Source organism: Microtus oregoni, unplaced genomic scaffold (genome assembly GCF_018167655.1).
Source record: "Microtus oregoni isolate MIOR12 unplaced genomic scaffold, Mior012 000009F_ref0000495, whole genome shotgun sequence".
In the NCBI taxonomy this organism is placed as follows: Eukaryota; Metazoa; Chordata; class Mammalia; order Rodentia; family Cricetidae; genus Microtus; species Microtus oregoni.
The window spans coordinates 30,324,026-30,337,823 of NW_024543068.1; the positions used below are offsets into that span (position 1 = coordinate 30,324,026).

Below are 13,798 nucleotides of genomic sequence, written 5' to 3' on the forward strand. Positions count from 1 at the left end.
CTTGGCTCATATTTCCACTGTAAAAATTGTTTTCATGGTTGCCACTAAGTTTGTACTACAAGTTTTTAGTAATGCATGTTGACTGTCAAACAACACTCCTCTGCCCCCTGAATATTGCAGCACTAATCTAATTAGCGTTTTATCACCTCTTTCCAATTCCATAAGATATTTCATTGATCCATATGGAATAATTGCCTGGTACACTGTCACTATTGTTACTTTAATTTGTTTAAGAAAAGGGAAGAACTATTGGCAGTTGATGGCTGCTAGGGAAGGAAGAGTCATTTTCTTTAGGGGAGTGTTCACGGTAGGTTGACCATGCCCCAGTGGATGGCTCCACTCCCATGAGACTATGCACAGCACTATTTTGACTAAGTAGCTTATAACAAAAGACAAAAATAGAGGCGATGAAGTTGATACAAGAACATAGGAGAGATCTGAAGAGAGTGAGGGAGAAGTAGGAGGTGGATATGATCAAAATCCATTATATACACTTACGAAATTCTCATAAAATTTATACTAACCTGCAAAAATCATACAATATAAAAATATATTAATAAGTATTATTATGTATATTAATAAATACATTAAAATAATAAATAAAATTTATTGAAAGTATAAAAGAGAAAGAGGATTTTTATTTCACAACTATTTGTGCCTTTTCCTGATGCTCCTTCTTCATGAAGACCCCAGCTTCTAAGATTCCATTTTACTGAAGCACTCTCTCAGACATGGCTTTCAGCATCTTCCGGCATTTCTGGTGAAAGTAAATTCCCACAGATCTGGGCTAAAATTATTTTTTCTCTCACTTTGAAAGGAAATTTCCATTACAATCGAATCTGAGATTGGCAATATTTTTCTCCTTTCAACAACAATTTTTTTTAACTTTCTGCTTCCCTAGTGTGATTCTTAATCTTGACTGCATACTTGATCACACTGATAATAGCCTAGGAGATTAGAAATACACCTTTGTGTATACCAGTGAGGGCAACCCAGGAGAGATTAAGTAAAGGCAGAGCTGCCATGAATGTGGGAGGGGGCTAAATTCGGGGAGAAAAATCTCTTAGCATAGGCACACTGTCTTTTGTGTACAGCTTTCTCCTCTCTCCGTCTCTCTCCTTCCCAGCTATGAACTGCTCTTTTCTGTCCCATTCTTCCCATTACAATGAACTGAAATATCTAAAACTGTCCCAAAATAAAGCCACCCTCCCTTAAGTTGTTTGTCTTTTGTCACAGCAAAGAAAGTCTGAAAGACTTGCTTGCAGGGGTTCTGAAGAGTGGGCTTTGATGGTCTCATCCTTGTCTCTCTTATAATGAGCTGGATTTATTTTGTTATTATTTTCTCCCACTGACTGCAGTAACTTCTCCTTGCCTATGATTTTCTGTAGTTTGTTATGCTGTTCTTAGGTATCATTTTTGGTTTCTTGTTAGATTGGTTGGGTTTTAGTACACATTTTTCTGGGTGTTCGGGAACTTTTTGGATGAGTGAATTGGAGCCTCTTGCCGATTTTAGAAAAGACTTACAACATTTCTTCAAACGTTTCCTTTTTGCCTTTCTGCTCTGTTTATTAAGCTAATTGTACATGTTACAGGGCATTTTCCAAGACTTTTCATTGCTCTTCTGCTTGCTCTGTTTTTGAACTTGTTCCCTTGACAAGTTTGGGAACTTAGTGTAGAGCTATCACTGCTTTGTCAGTCAGCTGCACTCTTGTCTTCCCATAAACTCTTCAAAGAGTTTATCTTTATTCTCAACATGCCCCTTTTTTATAGAATTTCCATTTCTGATCACATTATATATTCTTACATTTTCTACTTTTAATTTTATTCCCTTAACATAATGATTTATTTTTAAAATTTCACTCAATTTTCATATTAGTATCATATCTGTATCTAATTGTAATGTTCCCTTTATCTCATCTGACCTTTTCTTCTCTTGTGTATCCCTGGTGATCGTTTGTTGAAGGGCAGACATTTGGTACAGGTCAATAGAAACTGAGGTAAATGGGCCTCCCATGGGAAGATTTATGTTAATTTCCCTAATAAATGAGCTAATATTTGCCAGCTCTATACAGCCCAGAGATCTGGGGTTCTAATTTCCCCTCCAGAATTTGTGTCTCCCTAAAGTACTTCTCCTCACATACAGCCCCTAAATCTCTCATTTGTTTAGGAAACAATCCATGCTGAAGGCCCACTGTCAGAGCCTTGTTAAGGTGTTGAAAGGGTATTCTATAATTTTCAAATAAAGTACACAGTTTTATGAACCATTGTTCCTGGGCAATGGCATGCATAACTGTTTCTGCCTTTTTCTCTCTTAAATGCCAAAGGAAGAGCAGAAGGGATGGGATGGGCTATCTTTCCCCACACACAGTCTCAGAACACATCTCTTGTAAAGGGTTCATATTGGAGATTATGTCTCTGTCCTGGGTAAGGCTCTGCTTACACTTCACAAGATTTCTTTCCTTCCCCCATAGGCAAAGTCTCAAGGATCCGTCTTAAGTCATGACCATAAGAATTTGGAGGGCTCTATGAAGATAAGACAAAAAAAAAGTAAACATCATTCTAAAGCACACATTTCACCCTCACACTCTACACTCAGCCTTTAGTCATTCATCAAAATTATGACGTAAGGACTCATGAAAATGTACAGCTATAGTCGCCTCTATTCTAGCCATAAGCATATACTAACTGCAACCTTGTGGATTTACCTGTCACTCCAAACTGTCAGCTGGCCATTGGCTGTACATATCAGTTCTCTGACAGAACGAAGGGAAGTTTACTTCTACTTTATCCAGCATTTTTTCCTGTTGTTGCAATTGAAGTAACAACTTTCAATCCTTGTTCTCGTTAGAGCTGAAACAGAGCATTAATTTGTGTTATTTAAAGTCTGTATGTTTGCAGAAGCAATGGACAACTAATACCAAGCAACAGAAAGAAATATTGTCAGCCTTATTCTTCTAATAGGCAGACCACTGGGAAAGACTGCACAAGCTGTTAGATATAACAAAGATTGGCATGTTGCTGTACTGAGGTTATGTGAATTGTTCCTTATTTATAATGACAAACAGAGAAGCCATACATCCATAAAGCAGCACTAGCCTTTCACTTGGAAAATGTTCTTGTTTCCCTTCTGCTTTCTAAACTAGCGTGAGGGCACAGTCTCTCACACAGGTGGTTTAAGCCAGATAAAACAATTAATTACAGCTTTATCAGATGTTTTCTAATAGCCAGACCTGAAGGGCTCTTGCTTCAATCTTCATAGCCTTTACAATACAGATCTTCTTCAAACTACAGTGTTTCAACTGACTTTTTATATTTTATACTGGTACAAAAAATGCATAGCCAATGGAAATCTTATCTTACACTCTGAACTGTGGTCTTTTCCTGGGCCACACTCTTCCAGGATGCCTAACAGCAGCAGGTGGAGAAAACACCCAGGCAACCTTGCAACCGAAGGGGATGGGAAGTAGAACTACACTGTAAATACATTTCTGATTTTTGATATTTCCACTTCCAGCAGGATTATCACTATGGAACCCTGTCAGAAGTCTCACAGGATCAGTATTGGTATTTAGACCCCTTTACGAAACAGTCTCCTTGGTTCACGTGTGAATTTCATCCTTCTTTACTATGAATTCAAACTTCTCAGTTTTGTTGCATAATTTCAAATGTACATTTCTATGAAATTTTACCAGTGCTATTGTGTGTTCTTTGAAAGCTAGTTTTAAATACTATCAACTATTAACAAAAAATAAACAAAAGCCTAATTAACATCTCAACACACTCATAGCTTGATTTTCAAAAAAAAATAATAATTTTGGCCTACTTCTCAAAATTCAGATGTTTTCCATGTCATACATTATCAGCAGAATTATACATCGTCCAAGAGGCTTACTGAAGAACTAAATTATAAACTAAATATTAATTCTCAAGATGTTCCTAACAGGTAGATAAACAAATTAGTACCAGATCTCTCTCAAAGTTTAAATCCATTGAAAAGGCAAGGTAGGTCATTTATCAAGAGAAAAGCTTCCTACATATTACCCACGACCAGTCACTGAAACGATATATAAATTCTGATAGCATTAAATTGAATGAGAGCATTAAACTAATCTGGCCCTCACTCCAACCAAGACTAATTTTTTTTCAATATTAAGCTAGTCCTAAATCGCCCAAATGTATCCTTTTCTAAATGCTGTGTGACAGAACTGAAGGGTGAAAATGATGTTTTAATATAGTGCCCCACTTTTACTTTGCCCATCTACTTTCTTTACTCTATAATAGGAAATCAATATTTCCCTTGGTTAGCTTATATATTAGTGACTAGACATCAGTCAGAATTTGGCTACATTTTGACAGAAATACTTCAGGCAGGAACATGAGAAAAACTATATTTCATTTTTTGTGATTTTTTTGCATCAACATTATTCCCTTGTCCCTTAATGAAGCTTCTGGGTACAGTTAAGTGGGGGGAAACAGTAAATCCTTTCCTAGAAGGGAAATAAATGACAAGAATAAAAGAGCATCTGAAATTCCATCCTCTGGAAAATATTCATTAGGACATGAAGACTTGAGCATACCTGCTGAGATATAGGTTTAAATGTTGAAACCATGTAACATTCTAGCATGAGATTGTCATAATCTGTGACCATCTATGGTTCCCTGTGCTTTATTGGTTAGATATCTGGTTCTGCTTGATTGGCCCCTAGTTTGGGTAATTATAGAATGAACAACATCCTTCACAAGGCTATGAACAACAGAGCCAACATTCCAAGTCACTCCATGCACTTCTGGCCAATCACGATGCTCTAAAAATACATGTGGAAATTGGAATTGATCACATAGAAGTAAAACTCAGGGAGACTGTAGGAAAGTTTGAACTGTTAATGTGTTCTACAAAAAGAGATCCAGCACTGGAGGAGACATCATTACAGATTCACAGTTCAAAGAAAATGTTGCCTATTTGAAATCTGCTAAGTCCACAAGAATAAATAAAGAACAGAAGAAAAATCTTTTTTTAGCATATAGAAAATCTTAATATTCTACAAAACAATTAGAGCCATGATTCGAAGGTGAACTTTAGTTAGGAAAGTCATGTAATAGATGCAAAACCATGAAGTCAGGCTAAAAAAAAAAAAAAGAGAGGAGCTAGAATTGTTGGTACCCACCTGAAATGAGTAGTGACAAGTTGAAGGGAATGTTTTATTCCACAGGCTGACTACTATCAGAAAACAGATTGACAAAGAATTAAAACGGTCCATTTTAACAATGACATTACTACAGGTAAAGAGACAGCCCTTGCAGAGTAATGGTGGCAACACACACCTTTAATCCCTGCACTTGGGAGGCAGAGCCAGGCATATCTCTGAATTTGAACTCAGCCTGGTCTAGAGAGCAATTTCCAAGGTATCCAGGGCTAAACAGAGAACACCTGTCTTAACAACTTGACTACTGTGTGTGTGTGTGTGTGTGTGTGTGTGTGTGTGTGCGCGCGCGCCTGTGTGTCCCTGTGTGTGCCTGTGTGTGCCTGTGTGTGTGAGGGGGGGTGTAAAGGAAGAGAGAGAGAAAGAGAGAGGAAGAGAGAGAAAGGGGGCGAGTGAACCCAGTACAAAAGGAAGCCAGAGGCTGGACTGTAGCTTGATGGTAAAGTGCTCAGCTAACATGCATACATAAGTCCTTGAGTTTGATCCCCAGAACCACACAAAACGGAAAAGAAATCACAAGAGCAACATACAATTACATAATGTCTACAAGATAAATGCCTTAGATTCAAAACACACCTAAAAAGAAATACGAAGGGAAATTATCATAAAAATAGTAATATAAAGAAGAATAGTCATAGTGAGATAATACAGAATTTATATCAAAATATGATTTAAAACAGAAACCTTTAATTATGATATTATTACATCAGAAAAATATAACAGATGGTTAACCATAATGAACATTAATTTTTAAAAAATTTTTAAAATATGGTATTAATACACCATCTTCAGTAACATCTGAAGAAAACACTGAGAAAATGCTTATCTATGGAATATTGGCATAACTATCAACTAACTCATTCTTGGAATGAGTTCCTCAAAGCACACATGGAATTATCTTTAGAAAAAAATGGTTAAGTCACACAAGCCTCCATTAATTTAAAGATTGGCATATAAAGTATGTTCTCCAACTGCAAAAGAACTAAATCTTAAATAAAAGAAAGAAACCTGGGAAATCAATAAACACTTGAGAATTAAGCAACATAGTTCAAAATAACTCTTGATTCAAAAAGGAAATTGCAAAGAAAATTATTTTTCCTACTGAATACACAAAAGTAATACATCAAACCTTATTGACTTAGGGAGTCTGGAGCAACAGCTCAGCACATAAGAATACATGCTGTGGTAATATTTTGTTTGCACTATAACAAATAAAGCTTGCCTGCAGATTAGCATGTAGAGCTAGACACGCTACTTAGCCATAGAGGCCAGGAAGTGGTGGTACACATCTTTAATCCCAGCTCTGGGGAGAAAAAGGCAGACAGATCTCTTGAGTTCAAGGCCACCCGGGCCTAAATGAGATTGAATCAGTCTAAAAAAGAAACAGCTCACACCTTTGATCCCAGCACTTGTGACCCCAGGCTTTTAATCCCAGCACTAGGCAGACAGAGACAGGAGTGATATGGTTGGGCAGAGAGTAATATAAAGCGGGAGGAGACAGGAGCTCCGAGGCATTCAGTATGGACATTCAGTCTGAGAAGTCACAGAGACAAGATTCTGCCTATTCAGTCTGAGCGATCAGAGAGATAAGAACTCTAGCAGTTGGCTGCTCAGCTTCTCTGATCTTTCAGGTTACACCCCCTAATATCTGACTCCAGTTTTTTATTTAATGAGACTAATTATGATTGTGTGTTACACATGCTGTTTTTGCAGAGGACCCAGATTCAGTTCCCAATACCGTATTTCAGGCAGATCACAAGAACTTGCAGTTTCTTTTCTACAGAATCTGACACCTCTTTCTTGCTTTCTGTGTGCACCTGCACTCATATGGCATCTCTCTCTCTCTCTCTCTCTCTCTCTCTCACACACACACACACACACACACACACACACGCAGACATACACACACACACACACACACACACACACACACACACACTTTGGGGTTGAAGATAACCCTAATTATTTGTTTGATTCTCATCTACTGTAGCATATTTTCAAATTGGCAATGCTCTTAAGAGACTAGTAATGTCTGTAGCCCCTACAGTTAATAACTGTTTCCATTTTCTACATGTTTAGAATAAAGCTTCAATCTATATAACAGGACTTTAATTCTCAGTGTTGTCTATCCTTAATACCACAATGTAAAGATTTCCCTATTCCTTAATTTTGTTTCAAACCATGTTTTTAATATTTTCAAAAAATACATTTGCTGATTTCTTTGATACCTATAACTAGAAGAAGTATTTCCATTTTGGAGTTTGAATATTTACAAAGTTCTTAATTTATAAAATTGATTTCCAAAAGAATATAAGTAGAAAGATTCAGTTAATGTTCCTATCTAGGAATAAAGCATTGACTTCTTCGTAATATTATATATAAAAAGGATTACCTATAACTTCTATTTGTTGATAGTTGTTTAATTATTATTTCTTAGAATTTTGGTGAGCTAAGTATTTGATGATAATTATGAAAACTTAGATCTAAGTTTTGACTCTGTGTGTGTGTGTGTGTGTGTGTGTGTGTATGAAAAAGAGACAGAAATAGACACAGAGAGAGACAGACAGAAGACAGACAGACAGACAGACAGACAGACAGATGTTGGAGGAGGCCGCTTGTTTGTCCCAGCCATTAAGACCCGAAATAATCACACAGAAACTGTATTAATTAAATACCTGCTTGGCCTATTAGCTCTAATTTCTTATTGGCTAACTCTTACATATTAATTTAACCCATTTCTATTAATTTGTGTATTGCCACATAGCTGTGGCTTACTGGCTAAAGTTTTGTCCAGCACCTGCAGGGCTACATGGCATCTCTCTGTCTCTGCTTCCTTCTCCCAGCATTCACTTTAGTTGCCCAACCCCCCGCGTCTAGTTCTGTTCTTTTGCCCTATCAAAGGCCAAGACAGTTTCTTTATTCATTAACCAATTAAAGCAACAGAAGCATCTCCTACACCAGAAAGAGACCTGTATTTTAGATACATCTTTTGCTTAAGGTTCTGAATGCATAGATGGTAGAAACCATAAAAACTGCCATCTGAATCTTTTCACTAACCTCAACCTCACCTATAGAAATCCTTAGAGTCATGGTAAAACTATTTTTTTCTCTGGATGATTCTACAAGCAAATGATTCTGCTCTGTATGTCTCAGGGAAGAATTAAACCTTTCCACTGGAAAAAAAAATCTATTTATTAACCTTTTTATTTTATGTTTTGATATTTTAATATAATTACATAATTTCCCCTTTCTTCCCTTCAGACCTTCCCAAATAAGTCTGACTGCAATATAGCCATTGCTTGCCTGAAGCTCCTAGCCCTCTAGGTGGTATATCCTTATTGTGTGGATGACAAGTATGTACTGCCATGCTAGTCCATCATTTGATATTAGGTAAATACCATGAATTTTAAGGAGTACAGAGGATAATCTGATGCATACTTATTAAAACTATTTTCCCAATAAATTGTTTCTTATAAAAATATGTATTTAATTTTATCGTAGGACAGATGAAATTATTGATTAAAGCTGAGTTAGATACACCAACCGTCTTAAAAACCCAAAGTCTTAAAAACAAAAAAATGAACAAACAAATAAAAAACACCAGCCATTTCTTCATGACCTTGTTCCTTTATGTGAGTCAGCCATCCCTTTGATTGTAACTGTTTGATGATGAATGTTTTAAAATCTTAACTTTTTATTCGAATTGAAACACTGTTTTGATTGCTTTATTCTACCAAATTGATTAGATAATATTAAGCTCATTCTTTGCATAGTAATTATTTGAAAATGTTTTTAAAATTCTCTGGGAAAGAAAGTGAAATATTTGCACAACCAAATCTCAAGAAGATTCTTAAACAGCTTCATAATTATTCACTTTGTGAATTCAGTGAATTTGGATTAGATTGCTACTTTTATCGCTCTCCCTTTCTTAGTAAGAAATTCAAAATTAGTACTTTCCAATACATTTCCTTTAGTAAATATTTATTATTTCGTAAGACCAGGCTTACACCACTTTGCATGTTTCAAACTATGAAATATAAAGATTCAACTTCCTAAGTCTAATTCTAAATTTCATAGAATTTGTATCATTTAGGTTAAACTTTTGCTTTGACATATTTTTTCTGTGTTTTTCTTTTATTGAAAATAAATTTTTTTCAAACATTGTATTCTGAATGCAATTTCCATCTCCCTCAGTTCATCCCAGTTCTTCCCGACCTCTGCTCCCAACTGACCCATACACTTTCTGTCTCTCATTAGAAAAAAAAAAGCATCTAAGAAATGATAATAAAATAAGATGAAATAAAACAACAAAATCAAACAAGGTGGGATAGGACAAAAAAAGAAACCAGAAGACAAAGGGCCAAAGGAAAAGAATGAGTGCTTTAAGCTTCTGTTGCTGTGAAGAGAGACCATGACCACAGCAACTCTTATAAAGGAAAATAATTAATTGGACTGGCTTACAGCTCAGAAGTTTAGTGCATTATCATCATGGTGGGAAGCATGGCGCACACAGGCAGATAAGGTGCTGAAGAGGGACTCAGAGTTCTACATCTGGATCCTCAAGCAGCAGGAAGGAAGGGTGAGCCATTGGACCTAGGTTGAGACTCTGAAACCTCAAACCCCACCCTTCAGTGACATACTTCCTTTAATAGGTCACACCTACTCCAATAAGGCCACACCTCCTAATAGTACCCTTTCTGGAGTTTATGGGGGTCATTTCTTTCAAATCACCATAATGAGAAACATATATTGATGAGGAATTTCTGTCAGCCAATGAATGATCTTTAAGAAGTGGGACCAGGTTAGGGCCTGATCTTTTGGGTACCCGGAGAAAAACCACATAGCCCTGTCTTTCTGTGTGATTAGGACTTCTTGTTCCTGTTTCATACATTTGCCCCCTTATAATAAAGAAAATATAATTGGTCTGTCTTATAGTTAGCCTGGTATTCTTTGACCCATGACTGGCAACAGTTGGTACCAAATCATGGGACTTGGGGATTCGGGACCCACACAACTTAGCCAGTCACTGCCAGGCCCTGCATAGAGTTGTGAAATTCAATATGGTCAATATAGCTAAAACTGACCCATTTAACCCTTAAGATTCATTAAGAATAATCTTAGATGTGCTTTTCACAAAAAGTAACTTTGAATTTATCATTTTGCTCTATTTTAATAAGGACTTCATAATGAATATGCATATCATACTACACTCCTTAAATATATACACTATAACAATATATGTAATATGACAAATATATGACAGTATTTGTCAGTTTTTCCTTCATAAAGCTAGCTCAAAATAAAAATGTATTGAGCAGGGAAAAGACCATCCTATTATCAAATAAAAATATTATCTTAATCAGAATGTCTATTTGGACAGTGAAATATATCGTTCCTATTGGTGCATGTACTATCTAAATATACAAAGTTACTCCAGTTCAGACAAATGCAAAAAAATTTAACCTTTAAAATTTAAATTATTTAGCTCATTACATACTTATCTCAGCAATATACCACTTATATATTTTTCTATCCTATCATGATGGTACTTGAATCCAAGGCCTCCACTTGCCAGTAAGTAAATATTCTTCCATTGAACTACATTCTCATTCTGTTTTTAAACTTTAAATATTAAGCTTCATGAAAAGTATTAATTTGATGCACTGTCTCACTCTTTGATCGTCCTTTTAAAATTTGCAAAAGATGGCATCTACATTGCAGACAAAATATTTGATTCTTTTACCAAATAACATCTAGATATTATCCAAATTCAAGCCAAAATGTACACGTGTACTAGAATATTTCTACTTGCACAAGATGCTATATTGTCATGTTGTGTTTAAGTCATTTTATTAATAATACGGTTATAAGTAAAATTCAAAATCTTCAAGGCACAAAAAGCTATAAATATTTCATGACAGATTCAGGCTATTAAATTACACTTACAGAGAATCCAGCAATCCACAAGCCAGACAAAGTAATGACACTTGGCTTCAAAGTGTCAGAAGACTCACTTCTACGAAAAAAAATAACCCTGTTCTATTTAAGCAGGGGGCCAGTGCCCAGCAAGCTTCTCTCCCTGGAAGGGAAATGATTTCAATGCAATTACCCCTCTGCTGTCAGCATCCAAAGGTCAGATTTGACCATTTGCTATTTTTAAAGGTACTTACTGGGTCCATCTATCAGCTAGCTTCAAGTCTGCAGTTTCTGCATTACTAATCTTGAGTGTTAGTGAGAAAGAAAGAATCATGAGAAACCAAAACTCTATTTTACCTTCTGAAAGAGCCAAATGCAGGAGCAAGGTGGGTGAACGTTTAAACTCATGGGATAGATGGCAGGAATATATATGGTGTCCCATTGACTAGAAAATAAGTAGAAAAAAATCTCCCCAATTTAATATAATTTAAGACAATTTAAATAATTTGGTTGCTTTCTTGTTTTATTATCTGTGACTTATAAATATTGATTAATTGTTGGTAGAGTTATTTTCTTGGTGTATTCTACTAAAATTTAATATTTCATATTTCTAGGTTATTAGTTATTAATTCTAGAAGGTGCATAGGATCTTAGGCTATATCAATTTTTTTTAACCAATACTTTCATTGTTCCCTATTTCAAGTTAAAATACTCAGGTGCTTCTAGATGTGACTTTAACCCAATAAATCCATCATAAATAGAAAGTGTCCTCAATCGAAAATGCCTTATAAAAGACAACCTGGAAGAAAAATACTAATTAACAAAACAGGGTTCTCTAGCGTATCAGCTACCAAGACTTCTGATTCAAAAAGTTAATTGTTTCAAGGATATATTATGCCACACTTCAAAATCAACATTAAAAATCCAAGTACAACTTCGACTAATATCATACACTATACTGTCTTAACATCATTATCAATTCAAAAAATATGTGTCAGACCATCATTAGATGGAATTGTATCTACATAATCATTCTACTCAGACACAACTATCCAACCCACATGTCACTCTAGTCTGTTTCCACAGATGATTTGGAGGGGGGGGGATTTTATTAGATTTTATTAGTAATTATCCTTTCCTTCCCCTACATCTCCCTTCCTTGTTCTCTTATTTTTAGTTTATGGATATGTAATTTACATCGGATAATTTTTACCCATTATTTGAATGTAGGTCAATTGGTTTGAATTGTAGAGTTCTCACAGTGAGCAAATCCAGAACAACTTCATTGCCTCATTGCCCTAAAGTTAAGTCAGTTTCCTCCCCTGATCCTGACCGAGGGGGCATAGGATTGCAATCAGAGCTTTCGTGATATGATTTTGGTCTACGCTTTTGTGTGTTGTGTGCTATGTGTACATGTATGTGTCTTTATTTTAATTTACATTGGAAGAGAAAAAAAGAGAATGCCTGCTTGCTAACCTAAATTGTAAGGAAATGAAAGACTAGCTAGCAGTAGGGTTTGTGGAGAGGGTAGGATAGCAGTTCTGCCCTGAAATTTAGCTACTCTAGGACTTCACTTGAAGTTGATGGCTATCTTGGTACTTTACTGTCCACCCTTTTCACTCCCCACTCCCCTCTCAGTATTTGCCAACGTTCTTTCAGGGGTTTCTTTTTTCTCCTGGAGAACACAGAAACAGTCTCCCCAGGAAATGGCACACAGCAGTTACAATTGCCTATTTACTAGTAAATTATCTTCATGTATATCAAGATTTAAACTGTGTTTTAGGCACTTCAATAATAAATCTACTTATATTATTTAAATTTCATTAAATTACCTTTATTAAAATTTTATTTTATTTTATTAACTTTATTTAAATTTTTACACACCCATATGACAAGACACACTTATTAACTTTTGACTACAGAAAGCTGAGATAAAAAAGATTTACTGCTGCCCTGAGGGTACACAAAAAGGGACAGGCAATCTAACCATAAAGCCCTTACTTACTCCCCAATGCAGCATATGTAAGAGTTGAATATGGAGGCACTAACTTTATCATATACAACTCAGAAGCAGTTGGTCTAACTTTTCTTGTCTACTAATAATTTTTATGATGTCAACAGGGCATTCAGATTCCCTGGAATTGCCACCATTGTATTATTAAAACATGAGCTTTACAACTCTTGCAAAGTTTGAATAGTTGCTACAATTCCCGCATGGTGCAATTGTCTTCATGTTTATTTTGTACTAGCCTATATAGGTGGCATATTGAAAAAGCTCGCTCTCCATCTGAAAGCCAATCTTGGTGTAAATCAATTATTCTAGAAAACTGATAAGGCTGAAATATCAGTGCTGTTAGCAGGTTTCTAGCAGGAATCATCTCAACTACAGAAACCATAAACATTCTGGGGGCACTAGTGATACCCTAATCTTCATGACTAGGGCCGTCATGTCACAGATATTTTCCAGCTCAAGTCTCTACTGAATCTAGAGATCTTCCCATTCCCGAATCAAATACCAGAAGATGGTCATTAATGGGAGGTATTTTGTGTGTGGAGATAAGCCTACTAGACTACCTACCTTTTCAAAGTTCCTAAAAGTTTTTTGTTGCTGTTGTTAAAGAAAACTTTGTCTTTTAGATAGCATGTGTTTGACATACCCAATCATTCATTCTCTTACACAT

The 13,798-nt window shown here is 35.8% G+C and overlaps 1 long non-coding RNA gene across 1 annotated transcript in view; it reads right to left on the reverse strand.

Moving 5' to 3' along the window:
- Positions 1-2,812: 2,812 nt before the first annotated feature.
- Positions 2,813-13,798, reverse strand: part of LOC121452118 — a 287,483-nt gene continuing 276,497 nt past the window's right edge. The window contains exon 4 of the long non-coding RNA XR_005974814.1: positions 2,813-2,850. This is a non-coding gene — a long non-coding RNA (uncharacterized LOC121452118). The remainder of the gene's footprint in view (positions 2,851-13,798) is intronic.